The sequence below is a fragment of the Pongo abelii genome, chromosome 2 (assembly GCF_028885655.2).
Source record: "Pongo abelii isolate AG06213 chromosome 2, NHGRI_mPonAbe1-v2.0_pri, whole genome shotgun sequence".
Lineage (NCBI taxonomy): Eukaryota > Metazoa > Chordata > Mammalia > Primates > Hominidae > Pongo > Pongo abelii.
Window position 1 is genome coordinate 148,374,040 of NC_085928.1, and position 21,222 is coordinate 148,395,261.

Here is a 21,222-nt window from a genome sequence, read left to right on the forward strand (position 1 = left end):
TATATACATTTTTTTTTTTGAGACAGAGTCTGGCTCTGTCACCAGGCTGGAGTGCAGTGGCAATCTTGGCTCACTGCAACCTCCGACTCCCGGGTTCAAGCGATTCTCCTGCCTCAGCCTCCCGAGTAGCTAGGATTACAGGCATGTGCCACCATGCCTGGCTAATTTTTGTATTTTTGGTAGAGACGGGGTTTCACCGTGTTGGCCAGGATGATCTCGATCTCCTGACCTCGTGATCTGCCTGCCTTGGCCTCCCAAAGTGTTGGGATTACAGGCGTGAGCCACCCTGCCCCGCCCACGCCGAGCCTATTTTTTAAATGCAAGTATTAGCATACAATATCTAATATTTTTCCCTTAATAATATATCTTAGGGCCCGGTGCGGTGGCCAATGCGTGTAATCCCAGCACTTTGGGAGGCCAAGGCAGGAAGATCGGTTGAGCCCAGGAATTCGAGACCAGCCTGGGCAATGTGGCGAATCCCCATCTCTACAAAACCAAAAATTAGCTGGGTGTTGGGTGTGGTGGCTGATGCCTGTAGTCCTAGTTACTCAGGAGGCTGAGGTGGGAGGGTCACCTGAGCCCGTGAGGTTGAGACTTCGGTGAGCTGTGATCAGGCCACTGCACTCCAGCCTGGGTGACAGAGTGAGATTCTGTCTCAAAAATAAATAAATAAAATAAAATAAGAAAAAAAAGGCCGGGCGCATTGGCTCACGCCTGTAATTCCAGCATTTTGGAAGGCTGAGGAAGGCGGATCACTTGAGGTCATGAGTTTGAGATCAGTCTGGCCAATATGGTAAAACCCCGTCTCTACTAAAAATACAAAAATTAGTCAGGCCTGATGGCCTGAGCCTGTAGTCCCAGCTACCTGGGAGGCTGAGGCAGGAAAATTCCCTGAACCTGGGAGGTGAAGTTTCAGTGAGCCGAGATTGTGCCACTGCACTCCAGCCTGGGTGACAGAGCAAGATTCTGTCTCAAAAAAAAAAGGAAAGAAAAGAAAGAGAGAAAAAATATATCTTAGACATCAAACAATTACATACAGTTGTTTTATTCATTTTAGTAAGTGTATAGTATTTCGTTGTATAGATATATCATAATTTATTAAATCAATATCATGTATATGAATATTTTGATGTTTCCAATTTTTTGCTATTACAAACAAGGCTGCAATGAATAACTGACTGTACATCTTTTGTTTTCCATGAGTGTATGCAAACTTGCAGGATAAATACCTAAAGGCAGAATTGCTGGATCAAGGGGCATATTCATTTCTTATTTTGATAGACATTGCCAGTTGCACTCAATAGAGGTTGTACCAATTTAAACTCCTTCCCTCAATGATGAGATACTTTTCCCCTATTTCTATCAGATTATTAATTACATTTGTTTTTAGCCTTTGCCAGTTTGGTAGGGCAAAAATTGTTACACCTAGCTGTTTTAATCTGCACTTTTATTTTGAATGAAGCTGAATATTCTTTCATAGACATAAGGATTGCTCATGTTAATTTTTCTGTACATTATCTGTTCCTGTCCTTTACCTGTTTTTCTATTTGCTATTTTTCTTTTCAATGTATTTGTTGTATTTCACTTAATTTAAATTTAAGGCCGGGTGCAGTGGCTCACACCTGTAATCCCAGCACTTTGGGAGGCTGAGGCTGCCGGATCATTTGAGGTCAGTCATGGCAGTCACTTGAGACCAGCCTGGCCAACATGGTGAAACCCCGTCTCTACTAAAAATACAAAAATTAGCTGGATGTGGTGGTGGGTGCCTGTAATCCCAGCACTTTGGGAGGGCTAGGCAGTTGGATCACCTGAGATCAGGTGTTTGAGACCAGCCTGGCCAACACGGTGAAACCCCGTCTCTACTAAAAATAAAAAAATTAGTGAGGCATGCTGGCGCATGCCTGTAATCCCAGCTACTTGGGAGGCGGAGGCCGGAGAATAGCTTGAACCCAGGATGGGAGACGGAGGTTGCAGTGAGCCAAGATCATGCCACTGCAACTCCAGCCTGGGTGACAGAGAGAGACTGTTTCTCAAATAAATAAATAAATAAATTTTAAAAATTTCCCCCAGTTTGTTACTTTTCTTATGACTTTGTTCATAATATTTTTCTCCATGTGGGAATTACTATTTTTCTTTTATTTTTTGAGACAGAGTCTCGCTCTGTCGCCCAGGACGGAGTGCAATGGCACGATCTCAGTTCATTGCAACCTCCACCTCCCACGTTCAAGCAGTTCTCCTGCTTCAGCCTCCATAGTAGCTGGGATTACAGATACCTGCCACCATGCCGGGCTAATTTTTTGTATTTTTAGTAGAGGCAGGGTTTTACCATGTTGGCCAGGCTGATCTCAAACTCCTGACCTCAGGTAATCCACCTGCCTCGGCCTCCCAAAGTGTTGGGATTACAGGCATGAGCCACCACGCCCGGCCCAAATATATATATAATATATTTATATAATATACAATAAAAAATATATATAATATATAATAAAAAAATGTATATATATATATTTTTTGAGATGGAGTTTCACTCTTGTTGCCCAGGCTGGAGTGCAATGGCTCAATCTCGGCTCATTGAAACCTCCATCTCCCGGGTTCAAGTGATTCTCCTGCCTCATCCTCCCAAGTAGCTGGGATTACAGGTGCCCACCACCATGCCCATCTAATTTTTTTTTTTTTTTTTTTTTTGTGAGACGGAGTTTCACTCTCATTGCCCAGGCTGGAGTGCAATGGCTTGATCTCGGCTCACCGCAACATCTGCCTCCCGGGTTCAAGGGATTCTCCTGCCTCATCCTCCCAAGTAGCTGGGATTACAGGCCTGCGCCACCACATCCAGCTAATTTTGTATTTTTAGTAGAGATGGGGTTTCTCCATGTTAGTCAGGCTGGTCTTGAGCTCCCAACCTCGGGTGATCCACCCGCCTCAGCCTCCCAAAGTGTTGGGATTACAGGCGTGAGCCACCATGCCCGGCCTAATTTTTGTATTTTTAGTATGGATGGGGTTTCACCATGCTGGTCTCGAACTCCTGACATCAGGTGATCCACCACCCCCTTTGCTAGGATTACAGGCGTGAGCCATCACTTGAATCAATCTTTCTTTCTTTCTTTCCTGTGTGCCTGCCTGCCTGCCTGCCTGCCTGCCTGCCTTCCTCCTTCCTTCCTTCCTTCCTTCTCTCTCTTTCTTGCTTTCTTTTTCTTTCTTTCCTTTCTTTCTTTCTTTCTCTTTCTTTCTTTTCTTTCTCTCTTTCTTTTCTTTCTCTCTCTCTTTTCTTTTCTTCCTTTCCCTTCCTTCCTTCCTCCCTTTCTTTCTTTCTTTCTTTCTTTTTCTTTCTTTCTTTCTCGCTCTCTTTCTTTTTCTTTCTTTCTTTCTCTCTCTCTCTCTTTCTTTCTTTCTTTTCTCTCTTTCTCTCTTTCTTTTCTTTTCTTTCTTCCTTTTTTTTTTTTTTGACAGAATCTCGCTCTGTTGCCCAGGCCGGAGTGCAGTGGCACCATCTCAGCTCACTGCAACCTCCACCTCCCAGGTACAAGCAATCTTGTGCCTCAGCCTCCCGAGTAGCTGCGACTACAGGTGTGTGACCAAGCCTGGCTAATTTTTTGTATTTTTTGTAGAGACAGGGTTTCACCATGTTGGCCAGGCTGGTCTCGAACTCCTGAGCTCAGGCAATCTGCCTGCCTCAGGCCTCCCAAAGTGCTAGTATTACAGGTGTGAGGCACTGCGCCTGGCCTATTAAGATTTTCTTTTACAGCTTCTTATTTTATTTATTTATTTGTGTGTTTGCTTTACCATTCTGAGGAAAGCTTGTCCATAGCAAGATTGTATATATATAAAAATTCTTGGCCGGGCATGGTGGCTCACGCCTGTAATCACAGCACTTTGGGAGGCCGAGGTGGGTGGATCACCCACCTCGGTCAGGAGTTCAAGACCAGCCTGACCAACATGGAGAAACCTCATCTTTACTAAAAATACAAAATTAGCCGGGTGTGATGGCGCATGCCTATAATCCTAGCTACTCTGGGAGGCTGAGACAGGAGAATTGCTTGAACTCGGGAGGCAGAGGTTGCAGTGAGCCAAGATTGCGCCATCACACTCCAGTCTGGGCAGCAAGAGCAAAATTCTGTCTCAAAAAAATAAATAAATAAAATTCTCCCGTGTTTTCATCTAGTACTTTTGTGTTTTCACTTTTCATATTTCAATCTTTCCTCCATGTAGAAAGTAAAAAGTTCCTCTTTAAACTTTCCCTTCTTGTTAAGGAATAAATCATAAGTGTTAGAAATAATAGTGTTTTTTTTTTTTAAAAAACTAACTTCCTTTAAGCCTCCTTACTTTATGCTAATAACTTTTTGTTAGGTTCTATCCTATGTACCTGTTAAACATGCTCACAGGCACGTAGTACATTCTATGTCCTTGTACCTTAAGCAAAATATTTGTGCTGGACATGCTCACAGGCACGTTCCAGCTTGCAGCCTATGCCCCTTCCTTATTTGGTATAAGCAATTTCCTCTTTTCCTTTGTCTTTTCATTCCTTTCACCTATTTAGAAAAGTTTTAAACTGTTAGCCAATCAGGTTTTAGTTTAGATTGTGTGGTCTGGCTCCAGCCAATGGAGACAGGATACAGTAGCAGGGACAAACTGCGTAAGGAATAAAAATTGCTTCCCTCCTTTGTTCAGGTATGCTTTCGCCATTATTCCATCTGCAATGAGCACCCTTTCTGCAGAAAGTAAAGATTGCCTTGCTAAGAGGATTAAATTTATGTTCAAGTGCTATTTCTTTGTGGCACCAGGGAACAAGCATTTACATGTAACACTCCATAAGTAGTTTATTTTGATACAATGCATGAAGTGTTGATCCAATTTACTTTTTTTCTAGATGGCTTTCCAGATTTCCCAACACCTTTTATTGAATAATCCATCTTTTTCTGCTGAAATAAAATATCACCTTCATAATATATTAAATTTATGTATGTATGTATGTATGTGTTTATTTGTTTATTTATTTTTGAGTTGGAGTCTTGCTCTGTTGCCCAGGCTGGTGTTCAGTGGTGCAATCTCGGCTCACTGCAACCTCCGCTTCTTGAGTTCAAGCAATTCTGCCTCAGCCTCCGGAGTAGCTGGGATTACAGACGTGAGCCACCATGCCCAGCTATTTTTTATGTTTTTAGTAGAGACCGGATTTTGCCATGTTGGCCATGCTGGTCTTGCTTGAATTGCTGACCTCAGGTGATCTGCCCACCTTGGCCTCCCAAAGTGCTGGGATTATAGGCATAAGCCACTGTGCCCAGCCTATACCCTAGTATTTTAATAGGCAGGAGAATTGCTTGAGGCCAGTAGTTCTATGACAAGCCTGGGCAACATAGTGAGACCCTGTCTCTACAAAAAAATTTTATAAAGTTAGCTGGGCATGGTGGTGTGAGACTGTAGTTTCAGCTACTTGGAAGGCTGAGAGGTAGGAGGGTCACTGGAGCCCAGGAATTTGAGGCCACAGAGATCTATGATTGTACCACTGCACTCAGGGCATCTATAGGATAATGGCTTATAGGAGATTCCAGCGTGGTCTACAGCAAAACTTAAAATTTTTAAAAAAATATTTTAATATTGACTATATTAAATATATAAATTTCTTGTGAATTGACATCTTTATAATATTGAGTCTTCTCAGCCAATATGCATATTTTCCTCCTTCTACCAATATATATATATTTTTACAGGGTTTTGCTCTGTTTTCCAGGCTGGAGTGCAGTGACACTATCACAACTCACTGCAGCCTCGACCTCCTGGGCTCAGGTGATTCTCCTGCCTCAGCATCCTGTGTAGCTGGGACCATAGGCATGTGCCACCACATCCAGCTAATTTTTTAAATTTTTTGTTGAGGCGAGGTGTCACTTTGTTGCCCAGGTTGTTCTTGAACTCCCAGGTTCCAGTGATCCTCCCGCTTTGGCCTCCCAAAAAGTGCTGGGATTCCAGGAATGAGTCACTGCGCCCAGCCCAGCTTGTTTTTATTTTTATACTTAAATTAAACAACTTTTTTTTTTTTTTGGAGACAAGTTCTCACTATGTTGCCCAGGCTGGTCTCAAACTCCTGGGCTCAAATGATCTGCCCACCTTGGCCTCCCAAAGTGTTGGGATCACAGGTGTGAGTCACTGTGCTCAGCCTGTTTCATTCTCTTCTTTTTTTTTTTTTTTCATTCTCTTCTATTCCCAGATCCTTTATACAGTTCCCTGCACATTACAGGTAGGCACTCAATAAATATTTGTTAAATGAATAAGTGAATGGGCTCCCTACTCTAGATCATACAGGACATTTTTTTATGACCTCAGTTCTCATGTTCCAAGATAACGTATCTTCACTTACGCATATCTCACAACCAGACTTCTTCTGAGTCCAATCAAAGGGATTCAGGAGCTGTTGTTTGGCCAGTTATGACTCCTGCTAACTGCCCCGTCTCCCACTTTTCCTCCTGGCCACAGAGACACCACGGGACCTTATCCAACCTCTTGCAGAATTTCAGATAACGCTGTGTCTCCAGTATTCTCGGAAACCATCCAGTTTAGTAACCCTATCAAAAACGGAAATGAGTTTAGCTTGGCAGGAAATGAGGTCAGTTTGGCAACTGATAGTGAAACATTGAACAATGTAGGAGTTAGTGGTAGTTTGAGTTAATGCAAGTCATGTTGCAAGGAGGTGCAATAAGAAGATCAAATGGGCTGTGAGCTGTGCAGGGTAATTTGGGCTGAAAGAGGGAAGACCCCTGTAAACTGATGATTGTTTGCTTTGTGTGTACCTTGGGCAGGTGAGTGCATAGTGGAGGACTTCTGAGTCCTCCCAATCTAGATACAGACCTCTCAGGGCATCTGTAGGAGAATAGCTTTGACTAAAATCAATTAGCGCCATATATTGGGCCTTTCATGCCCTGTGCTAAACATTCGTTATCTCTAGTCCTCCCAGTACCCCCGCTAAATGGGTAACAGTATCCATTTCACAAAGAATGACACTGAAGTTTAAATTACTAAGGGATCTGCCCAAGGTCACAGAGTGCAAATCTAGAGCTTTAATGAATTCCTTTCCAAGTAGACATTGGTTTGAATCTATCTACTGGGGTATACAATGTGTGATCAATTCTGAAATATTATATTTAAGTCTTTGGAATTATTCTTGTTAATGGACCACATAACAGAAATAGAAGGGGGTCGGGCCCAGTGGCTCACGCCTGTAATCCCTGCACTCTGGGAGGCCAAGGCGGGCAGATCACCTGAGGTCAGGGGTTCAAGACCAGCCTGACCAACATGGAGAAACCCTGTCTCTACTAAAAATACAAAATTAGTCGGGCATGGTGGCGCATGCCTGTAATCCCAGCTACTTGAGAGGCCAAGGTTGCAGTGAGCCGAGATAGTGCCATTGCACTCCAGCCTGGGCAACAAGAGTCAGACTCCATCTCAAAAAAGAAAAAAAAAAAAAAAAGATGTAGAAGAGTCAATGTAGAACTACAGAAAAAAATGTAGGATGGTTATCAAAGATGATCAGCATGTTCAAATTTTCATGTGTCATTTTCCATCAAAAGCTAATAAGCATAAAAGCTAATCAACAGAATATACCCATAAATGAAAATAATGATGCTGTTGATGTAGATGAGGGATACAGTTGTGCTCATTAACCTCCTGTTTTATCTACATCTTTCCTGAATTTATGGAAACAATGACGCATTTATAACCAGAAAGAACAGAAGCCAATTAGAATTACGATTCCACGTGGAAGACATTTAATATTTTAATTGCAGCCTCATATCTTCTTATTTCTTCTGGACATTCCCTCCTGTCCCTCCCTAGACCCGCAGTTCTGCACCAGGATGTTTGAATTGATACTAAAGGAAAGAGTGCAGTTCTTCTTGGGTGGGGTAGCTGGGAGATGTGGTCTGAAAACTGCCAACAGTTGTTGTTCCATTCACTTGTAGGAACTTGTCTGAGGGAGAGCAGAGTTGATACCTAGAGGCTCTTTCTGTGGTTTGTCTAAGATAGTTGAGTTGGATTTCTTTCAGTGGCAGCCACTGGCCTTCTATGGGCTGTTTGTGGCTCACCCCCTTGATCTGTCTACTCTGTGTGTGTTGATGTTGGTGTGTGAGTCTCTACTCATTCTTTCTTGGAGTCTCCCTCCTTGCTAGTTTCCTTCCCTATCAGCAATGTGTTCTTGGAAACTATAAGTTTTAATACTTACTTGGCTGAAATAAGGTTAATTCTACATTTTAAGTTGACCTCACTTTTTTTTTTTTTTTTTTTTTTTTTTTTTTTGAGACAAGGTCTCACTCTGTTGCTCGGGCTGGAGTGCGGTAGAGTGATCGCTGCTCACTGCAGCCTCATCCTCCTAGGATCAAGTGATCCTCCCACTTCAGCCTCCCCAGTAGTTGGGACTACAAGAGCACACCACTATACCTGGCTAATTTTTTCTTTTCTTTTTTTTTTGAGATGGAGTCTCGCTCTGTCACCCAGGCTGGAGTGCAGTGGCACGGTCTAGGCTCACTGCAAGCTCCGCCTCCCGGGTTCACGCCATTCCTGCCTCAGCCTCCCGAGTAGCTGGGACTACAGGTGCCCGCCACTAATTTTTTGTATTTTTAGTAGAGATGGGGTTTCACTGTGTTAGCCAGGATGATCTTGATCTCCTGACCTCGTGATCCGCCCGTCTTGGCCTCCCAAAGTGCTGGGATTACAAGCATGAGCCACCGCACCTGGCCACACCTGGCTAACTTTTTAATTTCATTTTTTTGTGGAAATGGGGCTGTCATCATGTTGTCCAGGCTTGTCTCAAACTCCTGACCTCAAGTGATCCTCCCACCTCAGCCTCCCAAAGTGCTGGGATTAGAGTCGTGAGCCACCGTGCCCGGCCAGGGAGAGTGTGTTTCTGTTGGAAGGATCCTCCAAGGACATCTGCAGTTTCTTTAATGTGAGGGCAGATACCTTTATTAATTAATTAATTCGTGCTCAAGAACTATTTTTTTCACTAAAAGGTGACTATAAAGGTAATTTACCATGAAATTATCACATAATGCACTTCAAAATCAAATATATTAATGGAGTCATTATTTTAGATTATTTGTGCCTTTTCTCCACTTCTTTGGTGGGAATGATCAGATTTGACTGTAAAAACTCAATACCTTCGCCACCAACCACAAACATTGGTGGCACTCCTTAGTATAGTAGGAGAACTGAGGGTGTAAAGAGGTGGCAGGTTTCTGGCCTCATAGAGACCTTGGCCATTCCAAAGATGAATCTTTTTTTATTTTTTGAGACTATGTCTCACTCTGCCGCCAGGCTGGAGTGCAGTGGCATAATCTTGGCTCACTGCAATCTCTGTCTCCTGGGTTCAAGTGATTCTCCTGCCTCAGCCTCCCAAATATCTGGGATTACAGGCACAAGCCACCACACCCAGCTAATTTTTGTATTTTTAGTAGAAACGGGGTTTCACCATGTTGGCTAGGCTGGTCTCGAACTCCTGACCTCAAGTGATCCACCTGCCTTGGCCTCCCAAAGTGCTGGGATTACAGGCATGAGCCACCATGCCCAGCCTCAAAGATGAATCTTATTGCCATAGTTTTTTATTTATAAGTCAGCATCTGTTTGCTAAAGGAGCTTTTTGGGGCTCAAGCAATCCTCCCGCCTCAGCCCCTTGAGTAGCTGGGACTACAGGTACAGGCCACCATGCTTTATTATTATTTTTTTTAATGTTTTTGTAGAGACAGGGTTTCCTTATGTTGCCCAGGCTGGTCTCAAATTCCTGGGGTCAAGCAATACTTTCACCTTGATCTTCCAAAGTGCTAGGATTATAGGTGTGAGCCAGCACACCCAGCCTCCTTCTTGACTCTTATACACCAAATATTTTGTTTGTTTGTTTTGTTTTGAGATGTGGTCTTGCTATGCTGCCCAGGCTAATCTCAAACTCCTGGTCTCAAGCAATCCTCCTTCCTTGGCCTCCCAAGTAGCTGGGATTATAGGCATAGGCCATTGTGCCTAGTTTACACTCAATATTTATAATTTATCAATGAATTCTTTTTTATTTTTATTTTTTGTAGGAAGAGATGGAATCACGCTAATTTGTGCAGGCTGGTCTCAAACTCCCGGCCCTAAGCTATCCTCCTGCCTTGTCTTCTCAAAGTGCTGAGATTACAGGTGTGAGCCACTGCACCTGGCCTATCAATGGATTCTTATCCCATTCTATGCAGGATCCCAATTGGATTAAATTCAGATACTAATCCAACTGGTGGCTCTTGCCCTACATGCCAGAGCCCTGTCACCTATGTGTAGGGCTCTGCTCATCAGTTGTGCTGGTGCTGTTCTGTGCAGGTGTGGCTGGGACCTGGGAGGATGCTGCAAGTAGATTTCAGGTTGAGACCCATGCCCAAGCTTGATCTGCTCCTATTGCTCATTGTTTAAAGGAGCATTGTTTAAACTCCCTTCTAAACCAGCAGTGTGGATTTCGCCTTGGTGTCTAAGTCAACACCCTCTCTATTGGACTAGGCTCAAGATATTCCTGACTGGGTTTCAGTGACAGAACTCCCTCTTTCCAGCTCAGACTGCCTTGCCACCCAGACAGAGGGATCAAAGTTCAGTCCATGTGACTGAACTAATTTGTGATTGTGTTTTGAGTAGTTGTTTCGACAATCAAAGTCAGCCTTAGCTCTGCATTGAACTTCTCACATGCTGAAAAGCGTCTGACACTCACAGCACCAGGTGGTAGTGGCTCCTGCTGGGCCATTCCCCTGCCTTACAGGTTAGGATCTTGAGTTTCAAGCTAGCGCTCAGCAAAGGAGAGTCCCAGAGCAACAAGGCTTTGACTTTTACCCAGAGGCAGAGCCTGAACGAAGACAGTGACTTCAGGCTGGGCGCGGTGGCTCACGCCTGTAATCCCAGCACTCTGGGAGACTGAGGCAGGTGGATCACGAGGTCGGGAGATTGAGACCATCCTGGCTAACACGGTGAAACCCCGTCTCTACTAAAAAATACAAAAAATTAGCTGGGCGTGGTAGCGGGCGCCTGTAGTCCCAGCTACTCAGGAGGCTGAGGCAGGATAATGGCGTGAACCTGGGAGGCGGAGGTTGCAGTGAGCCAAGATCACACCACTGCACTCTAGCCTGGGTGACAGAGTGAGACTCTGTCTCAAAAAAAAAAAAAAAAAAAAAAAAGATAGTGACTTCAATGGAGGAGGGAGAATTCCAGACTAGATAACTTATTTGGGTAGAAAACCAAAGTGCAGAAAGAAGGATAAACACAATTTGAATACTATTCCGTCTGTATCTCAGCTAAATTAAAAAGTAGTTATACAAAGAAAAGGAGCTGAAAATATTTCATTTAAAAATCTTGACAGAGGTTTTCTCCTAATGATGGGATTACAGCTGATTTGTCTTTATATTCTTTTGTATTATCCTACTACTCTCTATTACCTTTTTCTATTTGAAATTGTTTTACAAATTACAAAAATATTATAATATAGGCTTATTGTAAAATTTTCAAATCACACAGAAAAATACATATGGAAAGTAAGACTGGGAGCAATGGCTCACTCCTGTAATCCCAACAATTTGGGAGGCCAAGTTGGGTGGATCACTTCAGGTCAGGAGTTTGAGATCAGCCTGGCCGACATGGTGAAACCCTGTCTCTACCAAAAATACAAAAATTAGCCAGGCATAGTGGCACATGCCTGTAATCCCAGCTACTCGGGAGGCTGAGGCAGGTGAATCACTTAAACCTGGGAAGTGGAGGTTGCAGAGAGCCAAGATTGTGCCACTGCACTCCAGCCTGGGCCACAGAGTGAGACTCCATTTCAAAAAAAAAAAAAAAAAAAAGAAAGAAAGAAAATGAAAGTGTCACTTCACCCAAGAGTCAATACCATTCAATGCCAGTCAATACCAAAGTATAACCACTGATAAAAATTTACCGTGGCTGGGCGAGGTGGCATATGCCTGTAATCCCAGGACTTATAAGAGCTGATTCAGGCAGATCACCTGAGCTCTCAGGAGTTGGAGACCAGCCTGGGCAACGTGGCAAAACCCAGTCTCTACAAAAATTAGCTCGGTGTGGTGGTATGTGCCTGTAGTCCCAGCTACTTAGGAGGCTGAGGTGGGAGGGCAGCTTGAGCCCAGGAGGCAGAGATTGCAGTGAGCCGAGATTGTGCCACTGCTCTCCAGTCTGGGCAACAGAGCCAGATCCTGTCTCAAAAAACCAAAAAACTCATTGTGTATACATGCATGTGTACATTTAAATAAGGATAAGTATATTTAAACATCTTTTTTTTTTTTTCCTAGCATTATGTATTAAAGATCTATTAATGTCAGCTCTCCAGCCTGGGCAACAGAGCCAGATCCTGTCTCAAAAAAACAAAAAATTCATTGTGTGTATACATGCATGTGTACGTTTAAATAAGGTTAAGCATATTTAAACATTATCATAAATTTTTTTCTCCTAGCACTATGTATTAAAGATCTATCAATGTCAGCTCTATCTCATTCTTTTTAAAATTTATTATTATTTTTATTATTTTTAAATTTTGAGACAGAGTCTTGCTCTGTCGCCCAGGCTGGAGTGCAATGGTGGGATCTCAGCTCACTGCAACCTCCGCCTCCCAGGTTCAATCGATTCTCCTGCCTCGGCCTTCCGAGTAGCTGGGACTACAGGCGCGCGCCACCATACCCAGCTAATTTTTGTATTTGTATTTGTATTTTATTTTATTTTTGAGTTGAAGTCTTGCTCTGTCACCCAGGCTGGAGTGCAGTGGCACGATCTTGGCTCACTGCAACCTCTGCCTCCCAGGTTCAAGAGATTCTTCTACTTCAGCCTCCCGAGTAGCTGGGACTACAGGCGCGTACCACCACATCTGACTAATTTTTTGTATTTTTAGTAGAAACGGGGTTTCACCGTGTTAGCTAGGATGGTCTCGATCTCCTGTCCTCGTGATCCGCCTGCCTCAGTCTCCCAAAGTGCTGGGATTACAGGTGTGAGCCACCACACCCAGCCAGTTTTTGTATTTTCAGTAGAGACAGGGTTTCACCATATTGGCCAGGATGGTCTCGATGTCTTGACCTTGTGATCCGCCTGCCTTGGCCTCCCAGAGTGCTGGGATTACAGGCGTGAGCCACTGCACCTAGCCTCATTATTTTGTTTTTTTGAGACAGAGTCACAATCTGTTTCCCATGCTGGAGTGCAGTGGTGTGATCTTGGCTCCCTGCAACCTCCGCCTCCTGGACTCAAGTGATTCTCTCCCCTCAGCCTCCCAAGTAGCTGGGATTACAGGTTTGTGCCACCACATCTGGCCAATTTTGTTGTTGTTTTTGAGACAGAGTCTGGCTCTGTCACCCAGGCTAGAGTGCAATGGTGTGATCTCGGCTCACTGCAACCACTGCCTCCTGGGCTCAAGCGATTCTCCTGCCTCAGCCTCCCGAGCAGCTGGGACTATAGGCGAGCGCCACCGTGCCCAGCTAATTTTTGTATTTTTAATAGAAATGGGGTTTCACCATATTGGCCAGGCTGGTCTCGAACTCCTGACCTTGTGATCCACCCACCTCGGTCTCCCAAAGTGCTGGGATTACAGGTGTGAACCATTGCGCTTGTCCGTTACACCTGGCTAATTTTTGTATTTTTAGTTAAGAAGGGGTTTTACCATGTTGGCCAGGCTTGTCTCGAACTCCTGGCCTCAAGCTATCTGCCGCTTTGGCCTCCCAACATGCAGGGATTACAAGTGTGAGCCACCGCACCTGGCCTCATTCTTTTTTTCACTATTTTCCTGACATTCAATAGCTCATTCTTTTAAATTGCTGCTTAGTCTTTTATAGCATGAATATATTATAATTTGATTAAATTTCTTATTAATGAATATAGAGGTCATTCCCAATTTTTTGCAATTACAGTCTATTCTGTATTCAAAATTATTGCATGTACTTCCCTGTATACATGTGTGTGTCTTCAGGATCAATTTACAGAAGTAGAAGTTATGGGCCCAAGGTATATGCACTTAAATTCTGGACATAACTTGCCAAATTGCTCTTCCAAAGGCCCACTAATTTATTTTCTGCTCAACAATAAGAGTGATCATTCTTCCACAGCTTGCCAGTAATAAATATTACTATATTTAAAAATTCTTGATAATTCTACTTGCCCTGATGATATTATGTTGTTTTAATTAATATTTCTCTATTTTTTTTTTTTTTTTTTGAGACGGAGCCTTGCTCTGTGGCTAGGCTGGAGTGCAGTGGCACACTCTTGGCTCGCTGCAACCTCAGCCTCCCGGGTTCAAGTGATTGTCCTGCTTCAGCCTCCCAAGTAGCTGGGATTACAGGGGTGTGCCACCACACCCAGCTAATTTTTGTATTTTTTTTTTTTGAGACGGAGTTTCACTCTTGTTGCCCCGGCTGGAGTGCATTAGTGCAATCTCAGCTCACCGCAACCTCCGTCTCCTGGGTTCATGAGATTCTCCTGCCTAAGCCTCCCGAGTAGCTGGGATTACAGGCATGCACCACCATGCCTGGCTAATTTTGTATTTTTGGTAGAGACGGGGTTTCTCCATGTTGGTCAGGCTGGTCTCGAACTCCCAACCTCAGGTGATCTGCCCACCTTGGCTTCCCAAAGTGCTGGGATTACAGGTGTGAGTGACCACGCCTGGCTTAATTTTTGTATTTTTAGTAGAGACGGGGTTTCACCATGTTGGCCAGCCTAGTCTCAAACTCCCGACCTCAGGTGATCCGCCTGCCTCAGCCACCCAAAGTGCTGGGATTACAGGCGTGAGCCACTCCGCCCAGCCCACATTTACTCTATTGCTAGTAAGAATGAGTAACTTTTTGTATCCTTATTAAATGTTTATATCTCTTCTATAAATTAAATCTTTATTGTCTTTTGTTTGTCACTGTCTTTCTTTTCTTTTCTTTTTCTTTCTTTCTTTTTTTTTTTTTTTTTTTTTTGAGACGGAGCCTTGCTCTGCCGCCCAGGCTGGAGTGCAGTGGCACAATCTTAGCTCATTGCAACCTCCGTCTCCTGGGTTCAATTGATTCTCCTGCCTCAGCCTCCTGAGTAGCTGGGATTACAGGCGCTTGCCACCACGCTCAGCTAATTTTTGTATTTTTACTAAAGATGGGGTTTTACCATGTTGGCCAGGCTAGTCTCAAACTGCTGACCTCAGGTGATCTGCCCACCTCAGCCTCCCAACGTGCTAAGATTACAGGCGTGAGCCAGTGCGCCCGGCTTTAATTTTATTTCTAAATATTTGATTGCCCAGTACCATGCCCTGAACACTCATTCCATTTCACTGATTTGAGAATTCCATTTTTTAAATTTTTTTTTGAGATGGAGTTTTGCTCTCGTTGCCCAGGCTGGTGTTCAATTGCACGATCTCGGCTCACCACAACCTCTGCCTCCTGGGTTCAAGCGATTCTCCTGCCTCACCCTCCTGAGTAGCTGGGATTACAGGCATGTGCCACCACGCCTGGCTAATTTTGTATTTTTAGTAGAGACGGGGTTTCTCCATGTTGGTTATGCTGGTCTCGAACTCCTGACTTCAGGTGGTCTGCCTGCCTCGGCCTCCCAAAGTGCTGGGATTACAGGCGTAAGCCACTGCAGCCAGCCTTTGTTTTTCTTTTTCTTTTCTTTCTTGTTTGTTTATTTATTTATTTATTTATTTATTTATTTATTTTTGAGACGGTCTCGCTGTCTGCCAGGCTGGAATGCAGTGGCGCAATCTCGGCTCACTGCAAGATCTGCCCCCCGGGTTCACGCCATTCTCCTGCCTCAGCCTCCCGAGTAGCTGGGACTACAGGCGCCCGCCACCACGCCCCGCAAATTTTTTTTTTAATGTATTTTTAGTAGAGACGGGGTTTCACCGTGTTAGCCAAGATGGTCTCGATCTCCCGACCTCGTGATCCGCCTGCCTCGGCCTCCCAAAGTGCTGGGATTACAGGCGTGAGCTACCGCGCCCAGCCTGTTTTTCTTTTTCTTTCAGACAGGGTCTTGCTCTGTTGCTCGGGCTGGAGTGTAGTGGTTTGATCATAGCTCACTGCAGCCTCAACCTTCTTGGCTCAAGCGATTCTCCTACCTCAGTCTCCCGAGTAGCTGAGACTACAGATGCAGGTCACCATGTCTGGCTAATTTTTAATTTTTTTATAGAGACAGAGTTTCATTATATTGCCCAGGCTGGAAAAATTCCATCTTTATTATAGACAAAATATTTTCATACATAAAATAATATGTTTTTGGATTTTCTATTCGTTTCCATTCATTTGTTTGTTCATGCAATGATGTCATATTGTGTAGATTACTATTGCTTTTTACTATGATTTGCTATCTGATAAGGCAACTTGCTTCATTATTGATTATTTTCCAAAATGTTCTTTGCTGTGCTCACACATTTTCAATTCAAATCTTGAGAATCAGATAAGCTTGAGGATGACCATATGATAATTACAAAAGATGTAAAAAAAGCATCTGATCAGCTGGGCACAGTGGCTCACGCCTGTAATCCCAGCACTTTGGGAGGCTGAGGCGGGCGGATCACGAGGTCTGGAGTTCCAGACCATCTTGGCCAACATGGTGAAACCTCGTCTCTACTAAAAATACAAAAAATGAGCTGGTGGCATGGTGGCATGCGCCTGTAGTCCCAGCTACTCGGGAAGCTGAGGCAGGAGAATCGCTTGAACCCGGGAGGTGGAGGTTGCAGTTAGCCCAGATCGTGCCACTGCACTCCAGCCTGGTGACAGAGCAAGACTCTTGTCTCAAAAAAAAAAAAAAAAAAAAAAAAAAAAAGCATCTGATGAAATTGAACATCTGTAATATGAAATATTATGCAATTGTTTTATTTTAAAAAGAAAAAGAAAAAGAAACAAAACACAGGTCTTTAAGGATACACATGTAACTGCAGATTTTTGTATCCGGAGAGGAATAGGAGTTTAGGGCTCTAGTAGCTAGTGTGGTGTGTTCTCTAGATGCCCCTCTTTAGTACAAACCACTTATTCCAGTTGCCAGGAATGTTGCCTGCTTACAGCTTACTGTATAGTGCCTCGCCAGACTGCGATTTTAGTTGTGTGTAGCTGCTTTGCGAAGTTTAAGTTCCTGCCTAAGGACAGATTGCATCCAATGACTGATTATTATGGGATATAAATGCATCTCCCCTTTGCCTCAGTTTGGGACAATTCTGAATGGCCATCCTAGTTTCAGAGCTCCCCGAAGGACTGCTGAAGCCTCTGTTGCAACTGCATCACAGCCTAACTTCCCTCTGTGCCAGATCTTGCTTTTCTCACTGCCTTACACATGTTTCTGAGAGCACTTGCCAATGAACCATCCGCACACAAGTTTGTTCCAGAGTCTATTTCCTGGGGTTCCTGGCCTACAATGGGCAATAATGATTGGGTGGTGAGGAGAGATGAGTTTTTCACATTTTGCTGTCTTAAGCAAACTTGAATAATTTTTAAGAATCTGTTATATCACTTTATTTATTTATTTATTTATTTATTTAATTAATTAATTTTTTGAGACAAAGTTTCGCTCTTGTTGCCCAGGCTGGAGTGCAATGGTGCAGTCTCGGCTCACTGCAACCTCTGCCTTCCAGATTCAAGTGATTCTCCTGCCTCAGCTTCCCAAATAGCTGGGATTACAGGGGCCTGCCACTACACATGCCTACTTTTTCTTTTTTTTTTTTGTTAGACAGAGTCTTGCTGTGACACCCAGGCTGGAGTGCAATGGCGAGATCTCAGCTCACTGCAACCTCCGCCTTCCAGGTTCAAGTGATTCTCCTGCCTCAGCCTCCTGAGTAGCTGGGATTACAGGCACGTGCCGTCATGCCTGGCTAATTTCTGCATTTTTAGTAGAGACGGGGGTTTCACCATGTTGGCCAGGGTGGTCTCAATCTCCTGACCTTGGGTGATCCACCTGCCTCAGCCTCCCAAAGTGCTGGGATTATAGGTGTGAGCCACCATGCCTGGCCCTAATTTTTGTGTTTTTAGTAGAGATGGGGTTTCACCATGTTGGCCAGGCTGGTCGTGAATTCCTGACTTCAGGTGATATGCCTGCTTTGGCCTCCCAAAGGGCTGGGATTGCAGGTGTAAGCCACTATGCCCAGCCTATTATATCTATTATATCACTTTAAATTTGTGTTTATCTTTTTTTTTTTTTTTTTTTTGAGACATTGTCTTGCTGTGTTGCCCAGGCTGAAGTCCAATGGCATGATCACAGTCACTGCAGCCTCAACCTCCTGGGCTCATGCAATCCTCTCACCTCAGCCTCCTGAGCAGCTGGTACTACAGGTGCTGCCACCATGCCTGGCTAATTTTTGTATTTTTTTTTTTTTGGTAGAGATGGGGTTTCGCTATGTTACCCAGCCTAGGTGCTTAAATATTACCAACAAGTAGAAAACATAACAACAATATTATAGTGACTTTTTAATTTTAATTTAATTTTATTATTATTACTATATATATATATATATATATATATATATATATTTTGAGATGGAGTCTTGCTGTGTCCCCAGGGTGGAGTGCAGTGGCGCGACCTAGGCTCACTGCAACCTCTGCCTCCCGGGTTCAAGCGATTCTCCTGCCTCACCCTCCTGAGTAGCTGGGACTCCAGGCACGCGCCACCACGCCCAGCTAATTTTTGTATTTTTAGTAAAGACGGGGTGTACCATGTTGGCCAAGATGGTCTCGATCTCTTTTTTTTTTTTTTTTTTTTTGAGACAGAGTCTCACTCTATCACCCAGGCTGGAGTGCAATGGCGGGATCTCAGCTCACTGCAACCTCCGTCTCCTGGGTTCAAATGATTCTGCTGACTCAGCCTCCCGAATAGCTGGGATTACAGGTGTGCACCACCATGCCCGGCTAATTTTTTGTATTTTTAGTAGAGATGGAGTTTCACCATGCTGGCCAGGCTGGTCTCGAACTCCTGACTTCGTGATCCGCCTGCCTTGGCCTCCCAAAGTGCTGGGATTACCAGCGTGAGTGACCACACCCTGCCGGTCTCGATCTCTTGACCTCATGATCCACCTGCCTTGGCCTCCTAAAGTGTTGGGATTATAGGCATGAGCCACTGTATTATTTTTTTTCCTAAGAGACAGGGTCTCCCTATGTTGTGCAGGCTGGTCTTGAACTCCTGGGCTCAAGGGATCCTCCCGCCTTGGCCTCCTAAAGTGCTAGCATTACAGGCTTGAGACACCATGCACGATCTATGTTGTAGAAACTTTAAAAAAAGAAACCCTCATGTCCTGCCCACATACCCACTCAGCAGTCTCACTACTGCAGTACAAGAGTCATTTTATTTCTACATACTTCCCTTCAGCAGGGATCATATACAGTCATATTTTTGCCTGGCTTGCTGTGGTGGAAAGTTTCACATGGTAATGCAATCATTTATCATAAAGGTGAATTTTTCACTGCTCTATAAAGATAACTAAAGAAAGCAAGGTATAGCTGAACCAGAACGGGCATTCAGAAAACTCTGACAGCTGTTGTCCCAGCCTTGGGTCTAAAACAGGTTAAGTTAGTTGTATCTTCTGTAAAAGGAAATTACTGGAGGAAGTTTGCTTAACATAACACAGCCTCTTAGCCAAAGCACCAGAACTGAAAACCAGGGTTCTAAGTTCTGGATTCCCAGTGCAGTATTCGTTCCACCAAGAAAGTTGCCCCCTTGCCCTGCCTTTTTTTTTTTTTTTTTTAAAAAAAAGAGAAATGTGTTTCATGGTAAAACTTAGCACATGCCAGCACCAGGAATGTTATGGAGTCATAGCAGCAAGGGTGAGTAGGTGACCCCCATGGAGCTTCACATGGCAAAGAGGATGAGGAAGGTGACTGTCAAACAGAAGAGCCCCATGGCCTCAGACAGGACAAAGTCCAGAATGGCATAGAAGAGCTGTTCCTTGAGAGATGGGCTCACAGCATAGCGAACGATCAAGTTGCCAGACACCATTCCTATGCCAGCCCCTGAGCCAGTTACAATCGTAGGTTGGGTGTGGTGGCTCACACCTGTATTCCCAGCACTTTGGGAGGCCCAGGCAGGCAGATTGCTCGAGCTCAGGAGTTCACGACCAGTTTGGGTACATTGCAACACCCAGTCTCTACAAAATATTAAACAATTAGCTGGGCATGGTGGCATGCATCTGTAGTCCCAGCTACTCAGGCGGCTGAGGTGGGAGGATCGCTTGAGCCCGGGAGGTTGAGGCTGTAGTGAACTGTGATTGTGCCACTGCCCTCCAGTCTGGATGACAAAGTGAGACCCTATCTCAAACCAACCAACCAACCAATTGTGATTGCCCCGGCATCAATAAACTTGACTGCTGTGTCAATGTCCCATGAGACAACACTGGTTTGGAACTCTTATCTGGCCACGTGGAGTGGAGAGCTGCTGTAGGAAAGCTGTTTGGATAAATTATTTGGCCTATTCAGAAAGGAGGCAGACACAGACCTGAGTAAATCCCTAGTACTACAGCAGATCAGAGCCTGAGAAATGAGTAGTGCCCCAAGGGTCTGCATTTTTTCACTCTGCACGCCTACTGCCCTGCATCTCCAGCTTGGCTCACAGCATTCACCCTGCCCAAGGTGACTTAGAAGTTGCAATTTTCTAAATGCTGATGTGTTCTCTGATCAGAATCTTCCTCTGAGCGGGCACAGCAGGCTTCTGTTCCCTGGGCAGGGCAGAGGAATTCTTGTCCTTGGATGTAAAGAGAATAGGGAAATCTGCCCAAAGAATTAGCTGTGGTTCTTACTGCTCAGGAGTCTTCCTGGTTCCCCTAACCTTCCTCCAGAGTTCTATTTTCTTTTTTTCTTTCTTTCTTTCTTTCCTTCTTTCTTTCTTTCTTTTTTCTTTCTTTCCTTCCTTCCTTCCTTTCCTTCTTTCTCTTTCTTTCTTTCTTCCTTTCTTTCTTTCTTTCCCTTCCTTCCTTCCTTCCTTCCTTCCTTCCTTCCTTCCTTCCTTCCTTCCTTCCTTCCTTCCTTCCTTCTTTCCTTCTTTCCTTCTTTCTTTCTTTCTTTTCTTTCTTTCTTTCGGACAGAGTCTTACTCTGTTGCCCAGGCTGGAGTGCAGTGGTGCGATCTTGACTCACTGCAACCTCTGCCTACCAGTTTCAAGACATTCTCCTGCCTCAGCCTCCTGAGTAGCTGGAATTATAGGCAGCCATCACGCCCGGCTAATTTTTGTGTTTTTAGTAGAGACACGGTTTCGCCATGTTGGCCAGGCTGGTCTCGAACTCCAGACCTTAGATGATCCACCCGCCTCGGC

At 44.3% G+C, this 21,222-nt stretch overlaps 1 pseudogene; it reads right to left on the minus strand.

The window, feature by feature from the left end:
• Nucleotides 1-19,767: 19,767 nt before the first annotated feature.
• Nucleotides 19,768-20,477, minus strand: LOC100433244 (ATP synthase F(0) complex subunit C1, mitochondrial-like; annotated as a pseudogene).
• Between the last annotated feature and the right edge of the window lie 745 nt (nt 20,478-21,222).